The following is a 15534-nucleotide window of genomic DNA, read 5'->3' as shown; positions in this document are numbered from 1 at the left end:
GACTGATGTTACTTCCATGTTATTAAGATGGAATTTGGGAGGGGTGCTGCTGACCTGTCAATGCTTTTGTGCTTGGGCGATAAAGAAGTGTAGCTATCTCCCACCTATTTCAATGCACAGGGTGAAATCGTCTACCAACCGTTTCAATGCATAGGGTGACATCCTCAGCAAATCCATAATGAAATTCCACCAGAAAAGCTGCTACGTGTGGCTGTACCCTTGTAGATGTTAGGTTAACGATCCGTGCCTGCCACATTAATCGCTATGTTGCCCAGCCTTGTCTTCTGCGAGCTCCTTCCTAGTACTCTGTCCCCTTAGGACGAACACCAGGTCCAGTGTGCACACTTGCCAACCATTCCTCAGCCAATGGCTGTGGGTCCTTGGGTGCTTAAGGCACCCTCCCCAGTCAGGGGGTGCCTGAGCTTTAGGTTCCCTAGTGACCATCAAAGGTGCTTTGATAGTCTTGTGATGTTGCGATTTACCTGGGTTTATCCTGCATTATTTCCTGTCAGTCTATACTGGGTCTGCATACATCTACGCTTCCAGTGTACATTCCGGATCTCACAACAAGCATTCAAGCCTAAGTGACTGTTCGGACTGTACCTTCAGTTTTGGTCTGTTCTTTTGTTATTCTGCTCTTGGTGCTTGCAGCAGAGTTTCTGGCCCCAGTAAGCCAGCTGCCAACTAAATCGGCACTATATCAGGAGGAAGCTTCCTGTTTGCTAACCCGCAGAAAAGTCCAGATCCTTGTATAGGGGTTAAAGGGTGAATGACGGAGAAGAGCAAGAATAATGCCGTTAGGGTTAGTCCTATGCCAAACAAGTAATGGCTCAGTGGGTTCAATCTCGCTGATCTGTAACAGTAGAGCTCTTTGGAAGACCGATCAGTGGGGTCTTGTACAACATTCATTTCCCAGTTTCCCATTAATCTTAGTTGACCCCTACCTACACAAGGTTTCCTCTTGCACGTCAGCACAGCCCGTCCTTTGGATGTTACATTTCCTTTATACGTTGAAATGATGCTGCAGCAGACCCTGTCATAAAAAAACAAACAAAAAAAATATAAATGACAAAACAACCTGTTTTCCATAAAATTTCAGAATTTTCAGCCAAACACCAACAGCTTTGTGCATGGGCCACATATTCACGAGTACAGCATATAGTTGCATACGTCAGAGACATCACTTGTAGGTAAACTTCAGGTGTTTTCCCTTCTTCTATGTAGGGATTCAGATGTGATTAGAGCCTTACAGCTGATCGATGAGGGTCAGAGAGGTCCAGAAAACCTTAATATCTAGAGGTGTTAGAACCTACATGACTGGGGTAAAGGAGCCTTCTTGGGGCGGTCAACCACATCTCATTTTGAAAGCATCGCCCTCAGATATTATAAAGTGTCCCTGTACTTTAAAAAAAACTTTTGATATGTCCAAGTGACATATTAATGGATTTGACTGGTGGGGGTCAGAGTTCAGAGACCCCTCACATATTGCTAGAATGAGGAGAAAGATGCATTCGTACAGAATGCAGGAGACATCTCCAGTCCAGTTGGGGAGAGACAGTGCTCTGTGTGAGTGCCCCGTTCTAGCAATCAGTGGGGGTCTAAGCACTCGAGCTAACACCGATCAAAACCTTTGATATGTCACTAAGACATATCTAAAAAAAAAATTAAAACAAGTACAGGGACACTTTAAAAAATTAGTAAAGAGGACTTGTCACTACTCAAAAATTGTCAGTGTATTGGCTTAGCCCCCTGGGTAAAAACTGAGAAGACCAATAGGAACGTTTCAGTTGCTGCAAAGGAGAACTATGTCGGTGGCATTTCTTGTTGAGACTCGCCTGTGTCATGCATGGGCAGCATTGTTCATACCCTCGGTCACGACATTACAGATGGAAGGGCCACCAGGGTACGATGAGGTACGGTAGTTTCCAGTGTGACATGACAGAGTGACGCAAGAAGGGAAGGGATAAGAGAAAAGTACAAAAAGGAGGTATCTAGTTGATTGGTGGAGGACACCCACCAATCCTGAGAACAGGGGTCCTGCTCCTCTATCAGAATGAAGCAGAGCCCGAGCATACATGGGGCTTAAGGAGATAGCAGAGTACAGCACAGATAGAGAATGAATTGAGCAGCAGGGTGTATTACCCGACCTGCCGCACCCGTAAGACAGGGGGACAGAACTCTCGTTCTTGGCATCATCCAGAGTCCCAGCAGTCGAACCCCAACCAATCAGACAGATATCCCCTATGCTGTAGTTGGGGATAAATTTAAACTTGGCACAAGGGGTATTTTTTGTTAGACTGGTCCCAGTTAGGCAAGTTGATGGCAAGATGTCCTACTGCTGGAACCAGCCTGTATTTCATTTCCCTGCAGTGCCACCACAGGGGGAAGTGGTGTATCACATTGTGGCCCCCTCATCCGATCCAGAGCAACCAACTGTAACCATTCTCTAGTCTGTAGTATACATGTCTTACTACTAATCCTTACGAGAGGTAGTAGACACACAATGTGGTAGATTTTACCTGTAGTCCTATGGAAATCCAGAGAGTGATATCACCATGAGTGACAAATGACAAACTCTACTCTGCGTCATTAACAAACTCAAGCCTACTACATCTGTCAGTGGATAACCAGTGTTTACAGCGTAATCAAAAGCAGATGTATTAACTTCCAATGAGTAGAAAAATACAACTGAGGTCAATGGGTGTAGCCAAAAATGGAGCTCCCAGAAGTCCACTTCAGAGTGACTACGTCTTTGTAATGAATTAGTCAGTGTCCAATTCGTTGGGTTTCCGGCCAGGGAATTGACCTAAACATGGACACAATGCAATTCCCATAGAATAATGTGATTCTACAAGCTCGCCAGCAGATGTTACAGAGCCGTACTCTGAGGTCGGCCCACCAAGGCGAATCGCTCTGTCGTCCCACTGCTCAGGGGAAGCTATGCGGCGCGCGCTCCTCTACTGTAATAATATACAATAACACAACACAGTGAGACACCAGGAGAAGGGCCTTGAGACATAAAGGAAAATTAGGTCACTTGTATTTCCACTGCTCCTGCTTCAGTACATTCCTTAGCAACTGGCAGGCCATTGTTTGCAATAGGTTTCTGCAGCCGAAAATCGTAGATTAGATTGTAGGACATCAAAATGTTAGGAAACGAAGTGGAACGTTACCACTGTGCAAAATTACCTGAGTACAGACCTAATGGCGTTAACATGTTAGCCAGGCCGTCCACTCCAGGTAGATGTCGACCAAATGGCTTGCACACTCGGCTTGGATGAAGGTGTGCTGTATGTGTTCTGAATGGGGTGAGGGGCGCAAACCGTTGCCAGACTCCAGGCTAATTTCCCCTGAGGAAAAAAGGATCGGGCAACCCAATCCACCCCCCAAACGTCAGCCAATGGTTGGCCGATCCTGCCAACATTGGCCAACATTAAAGGGGTATTCCAGTAATTTGAAGCCACGAGGATAGGAGATAACTATTAGATCGGCTGGACTGTTTGGACCCCCAGTTATCACAAGAACAGGGGGTTCGAATCCTGCAAGGCCCCTCAAAATGAAAGGAGTGTCAGGTCAAGTGTCCGATCTTATCTCTATGGAAGCGAGCACTGCACTCGGCCGTGAGTAAGACTGCCATGCGGCGGAAACGCGTTGGTCCAGGAGACATACAGGAGAAAAAGGATTTTACTTCATGCTGCATCCATACTATTATGGTACATGCTTGACCTGCCACTCTGTTCATTTTGGGCGGCCCTGGGCAGTACAGGACCCCCACTCTCGTGGTGGCCCCAGTGGTAGGACCACTATCGATCTAATAGTTATCCTATGGATATGGGATATCTTTGAATTACCAGTATATCCCTTTAATCTAATATGTATGGTTGGGGTCTGAGGTCATGGGTCACCATCTGTGCACCTTTGCCATAACCAACAGAATAATGCAACTGTGTGGCACTGCTACAAATAATTATATCATTAGTGCACAATTATTTGGATTTTTATGGCGCTGCGTTGCGTTAGTATATTGTCCGGACTGTGAGCACTACTATACAGGCACTGGTGAAGGGGTGTAGCTATAAGGGGTGCAAAGGTAGCAGTCGCTACCGGGTCCAGGACCTGGGGGGGCCCAAAGACCCTTGTTCCACACTAGAAGACACCTGCTTTATAGAAGGTGCATGCTGGTCAAGTTACACCTCTGGCTGGAGGGAAGGCGTTAGGTCTAGAATTTGGCATGGGTGGCCGATGCTGTTTTAGTTTTTGCCTCAGGCAGCACGAAGGCTAGGTGCACCCCTGCCCCTGGGCATAAAGCACTTAGGGAAGGGGGGCCGAAGCTGAACCCTTGCACCAGGGCCCTGGAGCCTTTTGCTACGCCCTTGCACTGGTGTATTGTCTCTATGTGGTACCAATAAGGCTTTGACAATACAGTACTATCAATTTGGGACTGCGTGTTTTTACTGAGCCCCAGTGTGGCGGTCCTGTGCTCACTTACATGTTAGTACCCTATGTGATCACTATCATTAGGTCATCTGCACTGGCCATACAAACCTGTTTGAGCAGCAATGACCCCTACTTAGCATTAGGGGCTGTCTGGAGTTTACTGGAGTCTATGGTGAGGTTTTGGTTAGAAATCTCAGCTCCATAAATCTCAACTGGGGGCCCACTAAAGCCTCAAATGTGTTTTGATCCCCCCTATGCTGAACCACTATCTACTCCTCTGGCTCTGCTATAAAGGCACTGGTACAGTATATTGACACTACGTAGTAGTACTAGAACATCACAATGTTGAAACTGTATGGCACTACTATATCCTGTAGGTCTCTACCATACACTAATTGCATCCACCATAAGATTAAACAGGTAATCCTTTGGACTCCCCATTGAAAGGTTTTCCAAAAGTTTTTGTAAACTTTCAAACTATACATCTGCAGTGAGCGTGTGACGGGAAGTTGGGTTTGTTTTCCCATGTGCCAGATACATGTTGTCTGGTCTCAAAATATGAACCTAATTGGAAAGACGCTGATTTTTTTTCTTGCTGGTTAATATTTAGGAAACATTTAGGTGCACCTGTGAGGCCTGCGTCATATTAGTCAGCCTTGGGTGGGACTCACAGCCTCCTCCCTCCCTCCATTGTATGTGTGGTTTCACACTGGAGGTAACTGGGAGCTGTTTGCTGTGAGTCAGACCTTACGCTCCCGTAATTCGCCCACTGGCCCCTGGTACTGCCCATATGGCACAGGTAGGTTAGCGTTAGGTCCCGTGCCACCTGAGATACCTTGACGGAGTGCGTGGGCTCCAGAATGTCCTTAGTATAAGGATATACTGGTTAATGTCTCATTTTAACATCAGTGCGAGGGTTTAGTCAGATTTGGTTGAGTGCACCTATTCTTGTAAATGTTTATTTCATATAGTCAATTACATCCACACATTTTGCTATCTGGTGTAGGATGTTTTTGTGGCACTTGTGGTCCGCTGCGGGCATCCTCCATTGCAAGATTTTTTTCTGGGGATCGCCATTAGCAACGGACCACATGTGCAGGATTTGCTCCCCCGGGTATCGATGCACAACTGCATATGGGGTTGAGCATTTCCTGCCTCTTAAGACCACGTTGTTTTGTCATCTGGTTAAACTTACCATAAAATAAATTGTTAGGAATTAAGGAAAGAAAAAACACATTAAAGAAAATGCAACATCAATGTGAGCCTGGAATAAGTGCTAATGAACATACTGCAGGAGTGAAAGTGCTGATGAGGGACACGCTTTCGGAGCCGTTCAGAATCTGTTTGAAAATGGACACCCATAAAATCTACTGGCGTCATGTCAGAAGCCGTAAGCTACATGAATCAGCTGCCAAAAGCGAGTTGTGAAACTGAGGCATCTCGATAGAAAAACCAAGAAGAAAAAAAAGGAACGCAACGCTTTTTTCTGGAACGAGGGCTCGGACACACAAGTTCTTGGGTGGTATCTTGTTGACACCATTTTACGAATGGAAAATGTGATCTCACCTATTGCTCTCGGTCAGAGGAGTCATTGACCCCTGTTTCGAAATGCCTTGAATTAACTTGCATTAGCCCCTTGCTCTTGATCCACACAACAATATTTTGCATTACAGAACAGATGAGATATGTTGACTATAGGACGTTGTGGGACCTAACTTGCTTAGATCTTGGCTCTCGCTCAACATCACTGTCTGCCCCTTTGATAGCATTTTATTACCCGTTATAAATATGGCCACTACATATTCCACAGTGCAGAAAAATGTCCAATCACACTAACGGGAGAACAAGGACTGCCCAACTGATGAGAAGCAACCTTGCATGAAGCACCATAGCACACACTGTATTAGGTCTCATCACCTAAGCACTACTGATTGTGACTTTATGTTGTCTGGCAAGGGAGCCTGTAGGCCCTTGAGGCAAAAGTGGTTAGAAGCGTAACTTGAAGCTTCTGAATTTAATGCAACATTTGTAACAAGGTTCCCCATATACCTTGTGCCCGTTACAATACCATTGTCCTCCTATTTTTCAGAGGAGCCTATGGACTTCCTGAGGCCCTAGGGTCAAGGTTCAATTGCTACATTTTGGCACTACAGTGACACTGTAGGCCTTCTTTTTCGAAAATTCAACTAGAGTAGGGGTCAGCAACCTCCAACACTCCAGCTGTTCGGAAACTACAACTCCCAAAATCCTCCTTTCACTTCCATGGGTGTTAAAAGAACAGACGATTAAGAGTGCATGCTGGGAGTTGTAGTTTCACAGCAGTTGGAGTGCCGAAGGTTGCTGATCCCTGATTCTAGAGTAAAAGATAGGTAGGAGGGGAGGTTGTGCAGTGTCCTCACTGCAAAGCATTGAATGTGTTAATGTCACTGTATCTCAGGCATTATATTCTGTGCACCGTGTCCCCTTCTTCACTGAAGTTTGGGTTTGGTGTTCTGTAGATTTGATTATTTTCCATTATAACATGGCTATAATGGAAAATAATAGCATTCTTTAATACACAATGCAAAGTCCAATGTCAATTGAAGGTTAAAAAAATTATAAAAACATTACCTCACACACTTGATAGCGCAGCCGGGATCCTCTTCTTTGTTTTTTCCCGGCTGCGCGATCAAGTGGATGAGGTGAGTAATGTTTTTATTATTTTTTAACCTTAAATTGACATTGGACTTTGCATTCTGTATTAAAGAATGATATTATTTTCCATTATAGGCATGTTATAATGGAAAATAATAAAGTAAATGGGGTCCCGGGTCGCTCATCTATCGTCTCCTTAGCAACCATGCGTGAAGTTCGCACCGCATCCGCACATTCATTTCTATGGGGCCTGCGTTGCGTGAAAAACGCAGAATATAGAACATGCTGTGATTTTCACGCAAAGCACAAGTGATGCGTGAAAAACATCGCTCATGTACACAGCCCCATTGAAATAATTGGGTCCGGATTTAGTGCGGGCGCAGTGCGTTCACCTCACGCATTGCACCCGCGTGGAATACTCGCCCGTGTGAAAGGGGCCTAAAAAAGAAATTGTATTCAGTGTATTACAAGCTGCCGACAAGTAAACACCCAAGAGCAGCAAGAAGCAGATTTTAGCAGGGAGATCTGACTACCCTGTTAATTAAAAAGCATCAAAGTGACAGGATATGTGTCAGCCCTAAAGGGAAAGGAGTTACAGAAAGCAGCAGAAGCTTCAGTGGTCACAAAGGAGGATTGCAGGGCATTTGCCAGAGGAGGTAACTGCCTACGCTGAGGCTACAGACATCCCTGCATGTGGTGGGAGCAAGCTTCAGGTTTCCCAACATAGCTAAAGGACAGAAAGGGCCCTCTGTTCAGACAGTGTATTCCATGGAGGATACTGGAGATATAATATATATGCGGACATAGAGAAAGTGCATCCCTTAAGTCGGGAAAGGTGAGATTTATACTGTCTAATTAAAAGAGAAAGATCAGCCTCTCTTACATAGCCTTGGGAATTGCATATGTCTTATATAAAAACTGCATTTCATGTATACAGTACTCGTGTGAATCACCTGTTGACTGGCTTCAGTAAAGTACAGTGGATTTGTTGCACCGTCATTGTATCGTGCTGCACTACAGCAATCACAGGGGACGTGTCCTTTTTGCCGCAGTTCTCTCCCTATCACAGCTCAGAGGGTGTGTCTTTTCTGCTGCAGCTCTCTCCCTATCACAGCTCAGAGGGTGTGTCTTTTCTGCTGCAGCTCTCTCCCTATCACAGCTCAGAGGGTGTGTCTTTTCTGCTGCAGCTCTCTCCCTATCACAGCTCAGAGGGTGTGTCTTTTCTACTGCAGCTCTCTTCCTATCATGTTTCAGGGGGTGTTAAAGAAGATGGGTCGGCAGTGCGGTTTGCACGTGGTGCACGCGTCCAGGGAAGGCGTCCCACTAGTATATAGCGAAGAAGGACTGGCACTCACTTTCTGGATGATATGAAGAGAAGTTTATTCAAGGCATAATAGCATCATCAGTGACTAGTTTCGGCTCAAGCCTGAGCCTTTTTAAAATTGCAGTTTGAAAAAAGGCTCAGGCTTGAGCCGAAACTAGTCAGTGATGATGCTGTTATGCCTTGAATAATTGTCTCTTCATATCAAGAAAGTGAGTTCCGGTCCTTCTTCGCTATATGTTTCAGGGGGTGTGTCTTTTCTGCTGCAGCTCTTTCCTGGTAACTGTCACAAAAGATTTGAGTGATGGCAGTTAAAGGATAGAACTGAGCATGTGTGACCACCTCAGCGAGGTGGACAGAGAAATAAGCAGGTGGTGCTATACAAATAAAAAAAAAAGTAATAGCTCAGTGGCTATACTAAATTTTTAATGACATACAATTACCAAATTATTCAGATCCAGGTGCTGGTTTGAAAAATATACAGAATTCTTGTGCGGCAACCCCTTTAAATTCTGGATTAATTAAGATATCAGCCAGACAATACAACCTATAAGAACTCTCCAGTTTTACACTCATAGAACTTTATAATTATTGCTTGGGGTCATCTAGTAATAAACATACCTTATTCCACGCTTCGCAATTAAAAGTTGCACGTCTGGCTGACGCTCGACAAGCAGGATGACTAAATACCCCAGCTGTGGCTTTTCTATTTCTGGCTCCCAGATTGAACTAAGTAGGCAAGCCATTTCTGTTCTGTGAAGTAGCAGCTGAAAGCACAATTACACATCAGGCTTGTTAGACGGCAGGACTCTCCGATTCCTATAATGAATGACGACGGAGCTTCTTTCTGCGCGCCTCACGCTACACATCTGTCTCTGCGCTGGAGAATATCGGGGACATATTCCGATGTCACTGATCACCGCTGCCGTCCTCCTGGGAATTCCATGTAGGACTCCGGCAGAAACATTTTTAATTGAATGTGACAAATCTAGGCAGTTCCTTGACTGTATGGTGAATATATGAAACGTCCTTGACCTGAGAGTGGAAGAAGTGAGTGCACCTGGGCTGTAGCTAGAAACCGCAGGCAAGGAATGCCCGTTGGGTCCTGGAGGTCATGGCGGCACCTACAAGCCACTTTGTCTTGGCCAGGGTATTTAGATACAGAGCTGCACACAGCTGGTCTTGCTGTCTCCGAGATGAGAGAAATAAGTGCCCCCGTGAGATCTGAAGGACCAGGAGGTGTTGCTGAGAGATCTCTTGAAGGCATAAAGAACGGGAACCAACAAGCCACACTGCCTTGGTATTTAGATACAGGGCTGAACAAGGATGGTCTATGATGTGAGAAATGTATATGATATAGTGGTTAGGTGCCATTAAGCATAGCTTGAGGGCCCAGGTAACACATGTCCCCATGATCCAAGGTCAACAAGACATTTTGGGGGCAGATTTATGAAACTGTCTAAAAGAAAAACTGCCTTTGTTGCCCAAAGCAAACCAATTATGACTCAATGTTTTTTATCAGTTGTTCACTGTTCCTGCTGGGACCATGTTCTGGGGTACACTATTCCACAGATTCACAGTAAAGGATCCTTGATGTCTCTGGAGAGTGAACGTCTTCTTCTCCAGTCGGAGGCAGTGCCCCCCTCGTCTTTTTAGGGGATTTTACATGTAACAGCTTTTCACCATATTTTTTGTACAGCCCATTTATATATTTGTATAGGTCAATCTCTTCTCAAGACCAAATTTAATTATTTTAATCTTTCCTGATAATGAAAGGGGTTTTCCCATCACAGACAATGGGGGCATATCGCTAGGATATGCCCCCATTGTCTGATAGGTTCGGGTCCCAACTCTAGGACCCACATCTATGCCAAGAACATAGCGGGGAGAGCTGTGGCTGGAGGACCCCGAGTTTCCCAGGATCCGGCCTCCGTCAAGCGCTCTCCCCATACAAGTGAATGGATGCAGGGAAAGGTGGTGGAAAGCGCACTGCGCATGCGCAGCTGCCCTCCATTCATTTCTATGGGGCCGTCGAAAATAGCTCAGCTATTTCCGTTGGCCCTATAGAAATAAATAGGAGCGGTGACAGCGAAAGCGCAGTGTGCCCCCATTCACTTCTAAGCGGAGAACGATTGACGGTTACGGACCATGGGAAACCTGGGGTCCTCCAGCCACAGCTCTCCCCGCTCCGTTCTTGGCATAGGTGCGGGTCCCAGAGGTGGGACCCACACCTATCAGACAATGGGGGCATATCCTAGCAATAGGTCCCCATTGTCTGTTTTGGAAAAACCCCTTGAAGACCCACCAGGCCCCTTATCAGTTTAGTTGCTCTCCTTTGTACTTTTTCCAGCTCCGGGGCATCCTTTCTTAGGGCTGGTGACCAGAACTGAACTGCATATTCCAAATGAGGCCGACAGAATATTTAAATACAGAGCTACCCACAGCTGGTCCTTCCGAGTCTAAGGTGTAAGAAGTGAATGCTCCCCTATGATATAGCGCATGCACTGTTACTGTCAGTAGAGGCACATGCGCGAGTATACCCAGATTCGTAACTGATTGTGGCGCGCTCCACAATCAAGGGTTTGGATTCATTAATGAGTATATCTGCGCATGTTCTGCTACTCACAGTAACGGAGCATGCGCGAGATTAAGACTTTCTCGCAAGCCATTTATCTGATCACATAGGGAGAAAATGGGGTTCTCGCATCCATTTGTGATGAGGTGCTGCCAATGTTTTAACTAATTTTGTGGGGGAAAAAAACCTCCACAAAGGACCTGAAGTGAAACCTCTATATGAAGAAGCTAATGATACAGTATACGCTGCCGGAGACGAGGCCTGAACTGTTACTGTGTAAATGGAGGAGATGTAATTAGCAGACTAAATTTAACATTGTCTCTGCAGATCGCACATGCACTGGTAATTAATATGCAATAAATTGTAATAAACTACTACAGGTTTATTGTGGCAAACCAGTCATTGCCAAGTGCGCATCAAACCGCCGTTACTGCGTGTAATTACTGCAGCGCTCAGTTACAGCATTTCCTTATGCTGTACTCAGCAGAAACTAGCGAGTATTAACCGCCCAGGAGTTCGGCCTTATTCACACTTCAGTGAATCACGGACGGCACACGTGACCATTGATTTTAATGTGTATATTCACGTCTTGGGAGGCATGCCCTAATATGTTCGTGTTTACATATCCCTCATGGCCATTACAGTCTGTGGGTCCAGTAAAAAACACGGACACGACACAGAGGGCGCCCGTGTTCTGTCCATGTTTCACAGATCGTTATGAAGAATTTCATTTAATAAAAAAGGGCAAATAAAAAAAACAAAAAACGGACTCATGGACCAAACAGAGATCCTTCACCACTGACCATCTTGTCACTGATGACATCACAGACACGGACGGCCACAAGTTTATATATAAAATTAAAAAACTGCTACTGACCACTAACTACTTTGCACTGTTTCCATCCCAATGAAATATATATCTTTTTGAGTTATCTTCCTTTTCTGTGTCCCTCTCAGCACAACTGGTAATCTGTGCTATTGCGGGACAGTATCACATGTTTTCTGACTACAACTTCCTAAACCTCTTGCATGAACTCTGTCTTTCCCCACCCATTTGACTCACTTCGCCAGTCAGTCTCCTTCCCCCTCTGGCAGCTGTAAATATAGTCACCATTAAAGGTCTTGACCCATCTCATACATTAATGGCATATCCAGTCCCAGCCCATTGCATTGATATAACCGGCTGCCTGTACGATCGTCAGTTTCCAGCACTAACTCAGGAAGACTTTGTGTGGACTGCAACAGTCTGCATAGTTTATTTGAGGATGTTTTTTTTTTTTTTTGCCATAAAACTGTGACTTTTCCATGATTTGCTAGCAACCAAATTATACCAAATTCATTTTAATATATTCGCTCTTCTTTCAGAAGTTAGTTTTATGTACTTGGATATGACTGGCTAATAATCCAGAACATTTCACAATCTACTGCCGGATTAATGAATTACTTCTATTTTACTGAAAATTTTATTATGTTTTATCTTATATTTTGATTTACTTTCATATTGTGAACAACTGTCTATTATTCACCACATCCAGGGCCGCTTTAATCATATCACGAACAGTGCAATTGCCGCATGTCCCGCTCCTGAGGAGGCAGATACAGATGAATACAATGGTAGAGCATTTGTCAGCTCCCTGCTATGCGCCCCCTAGCAGGCAGGTGAGAAGCAGTGACATCATTGCCCCAATTAGGCTGAGTAGGAGAAAAGACAGGCCTGGGAGGATGTTTTCTGTTCATTGGGGGAATGGGGCTAGGTGAGTAGGGCATTTTTATTTTTTTTAAACTACAGGGGCAGCACTATTGGGGCCTTAAAGGGGTGCACCTACTGTCAAGGGGCAAATACTAGAACAGAGTGGGAAAGGTGGCAGAGGGCGTACTGTGCATGCGCACCTATCAGACAATGAGGGCATAACCTAGTGATATGACCCCATTGTCTGTGATGGGAATACACCTTTGATGTAAGGAGGCATTACTACTGTGAGGGAGCACTAAGGGTGCATACCTAATGTGAAGGGGCACTAAGAGGACATGCCTACTGTGAGGGAGCACTAAGGGGGGCATAACTACAGTGTGGAGGGTACCAAGGTGGGCATTCTACTGTGTACAATTTTTCTGTATAAAACAGAGAGCGGGAACCTTTTAAGTATGTACAGGAAGGGGTTAAAAAAAAGCTATCATTTTGTGTCTACAGCTTCTCTGCTGACCTACGTGTCTCCATGGTTACAGACTACAAACAAACATTGTGTAGTCTGATTCTGCAGCCATGTTCTCTAACTTGCAGAACGGACATATGGTTGCAGACCGCAAAACAGATACGGTCGTGTGCATCTGGTAATTTACCCTAAAGTAGGGGGACCGATAGAAGGGAGTGTGAGTGCGGGATGCAGACTACTGAGGATGTGTTTGTAGTCTGTAACCATGAAGACATGTACGTCTACATAGGTGCTGCGTACACAACACGGCAGGGGATTTTTAAGCAAGACTAGCTGCAAAGATGCTTCTTTTTAAATTTTAGATTCATTAAAGCAATATATAAATTGGTTGCAAAAGTAAGCACACCCACTGACCCCTAATCTACAGTCACCCCTGTTATGGCTGAATATCTGATTTCCAGATCCCCAGACAGTGTATTACATTAACACAGAATCATTTAGGAAATCAAATTTTTTTTTGCTCTGGGATTGTGAATTTCCATTGTGCGATTGCACCTCGTCTTCCAGGGAATTGCATTGCTCCTCGGTCATCAACTTAATAAAATCACATTAGAGAAATATTTGCAGACACATGGAAATTGCGGTTCAGTCTCTGAATAAATTGCTCTTAATGTTATTTTCTTCACTTCTTCGCCCCCCCCACCTCTCCAGCGCTTCCACCCTTTAGTAAGCGGCATGTCGACATGAGTCAGCCTCAGCGCACAATCCCCCATTGTTTGACCAGTTCACGGTGTCAGGGCTTGTTCATTAAGACTGTCAACACGCATTAGAAACTGGTTTGTGCTGATTGCCAATTAAATTACATGCAAATGAACGCTCTAGTCCTTTTTTATGGGAAAAGGTAGATGTAGCAGAGCCAAAGTATCTGGCAAACTCCTTCCATTTTCAGACATATATTATGCATGCATATGGCTGGATATCGTCCATAGTTTACAGCATGTTCATTTGTTAATTGTAATGGGTGAAGAACATCCAGCGGTCTAGAAGAGGAGGTGGAAGTGAAAAGAAAAAGAAGGGGAGAGGAGAGAGAGAGTGGGGCACATTTACTAAGACCGGCTTTGTCAGCCGATCTGAGTTCCCCCTTGCGCTGCCATTAGATTCGCCTAATTTATGACAAAGCGCGTGCCTCGTCATATGTTAGGCACATCTGCCGCAGTGCATGCACCTGGCGTAAAGGGAGCTGGCATAGTTTTTCGCTAACAGTTACGTCTGTTTCAAGGCGTAATTGTTAGTAAATTTGTCCCAGCCCTGGCACGGCCCTCAACACGCCCCCGCTCCACCCCCGTCACCCCCAACTGGCAGACATGGCATAAACGTCTACAGAGATGGAGGTTTTACGACAGTTGAGCATGAACAAAGACCTAATAATCAAACCCTCGGATAAGGGGGGGGAATGTGGTCGTTGTGTCTGTTCAACAATATCGGAACATGTGTCTGTCACTTCTATCGGACAGAACAAGTTATAAATTATTATAGTCTGATCCCACTACTTCGTACTCACTAAAGCTATCCCAGATGCTGTGGGATGCCCTTGAGGGGAAACTGATTGACCGTAAGGAATGCGAGTATCTGGGATCATCCAACCCTAGGGTGGCTACCTACGGTCTTCCAAAAATACACAAAGGAACCAGTCCCCTCAGGGGCCGACTGATAGTATATGGGATAGGTAGCCTTACTGAACATGCAGGTACCTTCATTGACCAAATATTTCGTCCATTCGTCATAGCCCTACCATCGTATCTACGGGATACAACAGATTTACTTAATCGTATCGATGGCATTTCACTGGAACCAGACGTCTGGCTAGCATCTATCGATTTCGAGGCATTATATACCTCAATCCCCCATAACAAGGGCTTGGCAGCGGCTAAGTACTTTTTAGACTCTAGGTCCAATGATTTGAAGGAACATAATCACTTTGTCATTCAACTCTTGGACTTTGTACTTACCCACAATTACTTTGTGTTCAATGGTCAATTCTACCACCAGCTCAGGGGCACCGCAATGGGTAGTCCATGCGCACCGACTTACGCAAATTTGCTCCTGGGCTGGTGGGAGGACACTGTGCCAGATTTATCACCTTCTGGTCCAGATTTATTGATGATATTTTGTTACTATGGTCTGGAACACCGGATGATTTTAAACTCTTCAAGCGTGAACTCAACACAAATCATATAGGGTTATACTTCACATACGAACTTCAACATGACACAATAACCTTCTTGGATATACAGATTCAGAGGGGAGAAAATAATGCCATTAAAACTACACTGTTTCGTAAAAAACATCAACGAACAGCCTGCTAAGGTGGGACAGTTTCCACCCTAGACCACTGAGAAGGGACATCCCAAAGG

At 45.0% G+C, this 15534-nt stretch overlaps 1 protein-coding gene across 1 annotated transcript in view; it reads right to left on the bottom strand.

Moving 5' to 3' along the window:
* KLHL29 (kelch like family member 29) overlaps positions 1–15534 on the bottom strand; it is a 909740-nt gene that overhangs the window by 655905 nt on the left and 238301 nt on the right. The window contains exon 3 of the mRNA XM_040427407.1: positions 945–1033. The gene's annotated coding sequence lies outside the window, so the exon portion shown is untranslated. The remainder of the gene's footprint in view (positions 1–944; positions 1034–15534) is intronic.

Source organism: Bufo bufo, chromosome 4 (genome assembly GCF_905171765.1).
Source record: "Bufo bufo chromosome 4, aBufBuf1.1, whole genome shotgun sequence".
NCBI lineage: Eukaryota > Metazoa > Chordata > Amphibia > Anura > Bufonidae > Bufo > Bufo bufo.
This window is presented reverse-complemented; position numbering and strand designations above follow the sequence as displayed.